General features: G+C 32.8%; 1 long non-coding RNA gene across 1 annotated transcript; it reads left to right on the top strand.

Annotated features, from left to right (window-relative positions):
• Nucleotides 1-251: 251 nt before the first annotated feature.
• Nucleotides 252-4777, top strand: LOC145801785 (uncharacterized). Its single transcript, XR_014343439.1, has 4 exons — nucleotides 252-1451; nucleotides 2805-2925; nucleotides 3025-3122; nucleotides 4583-4777. It is a non-coding gene; the product is annotated as an uncharacterized LOC145801785 (long non-coding RNA).
• The last annotated feature ends 689 nt before the right edge of the window (nucleotides 4778-5466 follow it).

The raw sequence follows: 5466 nt of genomic DNA, 5'->3' as shown, positions 1-5466 counted from the left end.
TGCATACGAATTGTAGATGACTGCCTATGTTCTTTCTTATACTTGGTGTCCGTCTTACTCTTTGTTATCATTGTATTTGTCTTCTTCTTATTTTTCTTCTGTTAAATAGTATTCTACTGTTTTGAACCAAAACATATTTAAATTCTCTTAATCCTATTCCCCAGATCCTCTTCCACCAATTGTGGTGGTGTAGAATTTTAAAAGATCTTGCATCAAGCAAATTTTGAAGCTTACGGGGCTATTAACTTTATGCTACTCCGTAGAGTGCATAATGATATTATTTTATATATGGAGATCTATTTTTTAGCTATAAGTTATGATATAAGGTCAATGATCATTTCCATTTTTTGTCTTCTGCCCTCTGATTATGCCAGCCAACTTCTATTTGTCCAAACAGAGGGTTAAGACTGTTTTGCGTATCTTGAAATGGAAAGTTGAATTTTGAAAGAAAAAAAAGACTCTGGTTCCCCTGCTTGATGGCCAAACTTAACTTACGTTGAAAGTACATTAGTGATTCCCCCCCCAGACCCTGGATAGTAGCGAATGCACTTGGACTTAATGTTTTAAGATCATATAATCATGCAGTTTTTCCTTGTAAAAAGTCTAGTTGGATTTGTTTTAGTCCTGATGTATTATACCGGGCAGTTTCCCTCCGTTGATGACTGGCATGTTGGAACTATTATTACTCCAATAGTTTATTTTCAATTTTGCTTGCTGACAATTTTTGTATGGGATATATGTTTCACGATGTACTATGTAATAACACAACTTATGGCAAATCCAGTTACTACTTACCATTTTTAGAGGCTCTTTTCTGTCATATAATTTCATCGAACAGAACTTTGTTTAGTCCCTGCCCCTGGTATGATTGATTATGATATGAACATATATTTCTTCTTCTTACAGGTACTTAGTGATCCCAAATGTCGAGGGTGATGGTAGAGACGAATGGGAGATCAGATCGTCCATTGGATATTCAAGAATTTAACGGCGTTTAATTAACAACGTTTTATTAAACGTCACGTTTTCTAATTTTTAACGGCGTTTTTTAACCGCCGCATATTTTTCCAACCAAAACAGCACCGTTTTATAAATTGAAGGCGTTTAAAAACGCCTTCAAATGCAGTAGACACACTCTCCCTTTTTTTGAAACCCTTATTTTTTAATCTGAGCCCTCTCTCTTATACGCACGCATCTCTCTTATCTTATACGCAGACATCTCTCTCTCTCACAGCGACGAAGAAGACAGAGGAGATAACTCTAGGAAGAAACTTCGTCTCTCGAAAGATCAATCAGCTGTTCTTGAAGTTGTGGCTCTAATTTTGTAATGTTGAATATTTCAGGTCCTAGTAGCTTTGACATCTTTGAAGGCCATTCAAAAGCTACCATGCTTCTAATATTTAACAATGCAGCACAAGGAATCCTATCCTCATTTTTCTTCAAATATGCAGGTTTGATTACTTTCCTTAGTGTACTAAAAATTATTATTCTTGGTGTTACCCACTTGAAAATACACAAAAACAGATCTAATACACTGTTAATTTTAAAATAGGAACAGTCTAATAATGGAATGAAATATTGTAATGTGTACATATATATATTGAGATTTAAGAGTTGCAATATTTTGCCAATGGATATCAATGATAAATTCCATCATGTATTGATGGATACATCGCAAACACTAATACTACAGATACAGAAGCAACATCCGAACATGTATAAAATGGTTTGTATATATAGATATGATCCCCCTCAACTTTAAAAACCTACCCTTAAATCCCCTCTACTCCTGTTTAAAGTGAATACACAGATGGCCTCAACAAGAAATGATTCTCACTCAAATTTAATGCCTTTGTTCTTATCTTTTACCTCACCCTCCCATTTTCTCCCTCGCTGTACCTGGACTATGGATTTTGTGGTGTGCCTTTCACCTGATTCAATGAGGCCTCTTGAATCTGATGAGTAGTTCATGGATAACGTCTATATAAGTAGTTCCCCATGCTCATTTTTGTGGTAAATTAAGAATTTTAGAGGGACATATTTACTCAGCAATTATGCTGGTATGACTTTGATGTTGAAGTGCAAAATCCTCAAGAGCTGTGTTCTTCAGATAGCAGAGGGGCGGCGGAGTGGGACCGGTAAGGTGTGGTAGGGGTTAACCTGAGATAGTGAACTCGGCTGTGGCGTTGACATCCTTCCCTTGTGATTATCCTCGTCGAGAGCGAGTTCAAGCATTACCTTCTCAAACAAATCATGGTTTTTATTGAATTTAGGTAGAGTAATAACAGTCTTGCAAATTTGCAGAGCACCATCAAATATATTTCAATCACTTTTAAGGGTATAAAAGTAATTCCAGCAATTGGATGGAGAAACTAACATTCACTTTAGTCTAGAGTAGGGGGGTTTGTAGTGTTTTAAAGTTGAGGGGGGTGGTATGCATTTTTGAGACAAAATACTGGGGGTAATCAAATTTTCTGGGGGTAATCGTATTATGCACCATAATTTGTGCCAATTAAGCTGTGAATGCACCATTAAATATCGGGTGTTTATGTTGTGAATGCACCATACTTAAGCTGTTGTAATTTTTAATCCAAGCACTATTGCCTTGCTATAAAGCCCTTGCTCTCAGGATGGAAATGGGGTGATGGCTGTCTTCCAAATGATGGTAGGCATTTCTCTAGTTGATACTGGTTAGTTATTTTCGTCTATGATTTGTAGTGTTTCAACTTATAACTTTCGAAAACAGCTAAAAAATAATTGAGATTATGCTGATCATGCTAACCTTTTGCACGTATTTACTACAGAATATTCTTTAATATGTAAAATTTCTGAGTACAAAAGCCATATATAAGCTTCATGGACAGCATAACAATGGGATTTGGAATTGGCCTATCTGGTCGTGGTCGCTACCAGCTTATCACTGAGGTCTGGTTGCCTTTTCTAGCACATATATATATATATATATATTTTTAGATAAAAACACTATTTAAGTTATTAATTTTTACTTGTTTGGGTTTCTTTCAGAGGTCTGTGCTTGCTATGCCAGAAAATGGGATTGGCTTGTTTCCAGATGTGGGCGTTTGCATATATAGCAGCACGAACTCCAGGAAGAGGATCAGTTGGTATGTTTTCTGTTATTTAAAAAGTTCAGTTGGGTTCTATGGAGGGAATTTTTTTTATGATGTTATGTTTTCTTTTGTTTGCACATTGAAGCTTTTTAGTATCACCTTTAAGTATATTGAATTTAATGTTTAAATTCATCAATGAGGGGCGTGATGCTCATTATTTTTTTAGCAAAAGTAAGGTGAAAATGTGATAAATCTGCAATGGGTCTTTTATCATCATCATCAAGGCAGTGACCAATCAGACTGATAAGATGGATTGAAGACTCATCAAAATCCAAATTAGATCAAAGACTCATCATCATGGGATATAATACCCTTGGCCTAATGTAAAAGTGGGATAAGCTGTCAATTCTTTATGATATTAAATTATAAAATAGCAAAATAAGAATTTTGTTTGATAGTAGAAATAATAATTAACTGGACGGAGAATTAGTAACTTAAAATTAAATTGTGATTTGTGTATATTACAGGACCGAAGTTCAGAAGATAATGTCAGCATCGTCATTGCTGATTAGGGGAATGCACTTGTATGCATTAAGTTAATTTAATCTAATGTTTTCCATTCTAATCTAATGTGTTAATCTATTGTATTGATATTAACCTTTCTAATTTGGTTCTGGCTGTGACTTTTTGCAAGACAGATTGGCAAAGTTTGCCTCGTCAAATTTTTTTTTTTTGTTTATAAACTACTATCGGTATTGTGTCATTAGGAATATGGATGTCTTCTCTGCTTTCTTTCTGCATGAGTTTTCAAGCCTGCTGACTTTGTAAATAAATCCTCACTAATTTCCAATATATTGTGTCTAGATATATTCTGTAATTGTACCTGTATCACATCTTATTGATATTAATAAATGTCTCAGAAGAATCTGAAATGATTGTCATTTTTACATTCATTAAAGTACTGTATCAACTATGCTGGAAGGATATATTTACTTACAATTGCTTTTAGAAATCATTTTACTTTTAGAGTGATTTCTTGCTGATTGAAAAGCAGTTAAGATTTGAGGATGCCTGCTAAATTTCAACTCTTTCATGTCCATGTTAGGACACTTTATAGAAATTCTAGTGCCAGTTAAATATTAGCGTGGTATATGCAGAAAAATCAGTTTGGAAACTAGGAAGCCAATTTTCTCTAATGTTCTATGAGATGCAGAGATGTGTGGTAAAACCTTTTGTCAATGAAAGGTGAACTGTGCTAGATGGGTACTCTGTTGAAAAAGGTTATGGCGGCGTTTTTTAAACGTCACTATATCCCTACCCAATGGCTAGATTTGAAAATGTATAAATGTCTATGACGGCGTTTCTAAAACGTCGCTAAATGTCATAGTTACTTCCAAAAAGATTAAGATCAACCAGAAATGATTAATGTTCCTATTTTGGTTTGCTGAATTAACTTTTTAGTCTATTCATATGCATCAGTGGTTTCTGGATTAATTTGTGTTTTCTTTTTTCAGGTCAGAAATTGTTTGGAGAGATGCAAAATATGATTCAAGAATTAAAGAACTTAGTTTTTTTAAGTTTTTTCATTTTTTAATATATGTAAGCACAGTTAATTTTTTTTTATTTAATTCTTTTGTATATACTTTTGAATATTTAATTTCCATTTATGAAATATATGATGTTATTCTATTCAATACGTGGTTATGATTCAAAATATAGTATATAGTGTGTATTACGTTCTTCAAATGTGCAAACAAAAATAATATTGATTATTTTTCAAATATGTCGAATCTTTTTTTTATCACAGATTTTATTAGTTATTAATCACACTTAAAAGATGTGATCTAAATGTTATTAATCACACTTAAAAGATGTGATGTAAATATTTTTAATCACACTTAAAAGATGTGATGTAAATATTTTTAATCACACTTAAAATGTGTGATCTAAATGTTATTAATCACACTTAAAAAGTGTGATTAAAAATGACCATTTTTAATCACACTTCCAAAGATCACACTTAAAAGGTGTGATCTAAATATTTTTAATCACACTTAAAAAGTGTGATTAAAAATGATTTTTTTTAATCACACTTCCAAAGATCACACTTAAAAGGTGTGATCTAAATATTTTTAATCACACTTAAAAGATGTGATCTAAATATTTTTAATCACACTTAAAAGGTGTGATCTAGATGTTATTAAGCACACTTAAAAAGTGTGATTAAAAATGACCCCTTTTAATCACACTCCCAAAGATCACACTTTAATAAAACTTAAAAGGTGTGATTAAATAACATACATCACACAAAAAAAGTGTGATGTTTATCTATTTTTGTAGTAGTGTTGCGAGCTTCTTTTCATTTTCTATTTTTTTGCTCTTCCTTTTTTTTTTTCTT

This window comes from Camellia sinensis, chromosome 10, assembly GCF_055761805.1.
Source record: "Camellia sinensis isolate YWXY chromosome 10, ASM5576180v1, whole genome shotgun sequence".
In the NCBI taxonomy this organism is placed as follows: domain Eukaryota; kingdom Viridiplantae; phylum Streptophyta; class Magnoliopsida; order Ericales; family Theaceae; genus Camellia; species Camellia sinensis.
The sequence above is the reverse complement of the archived record's forward strand: the minus strand, read 5'-3'. Positions and strand labels throughout refer to the sequence as shown.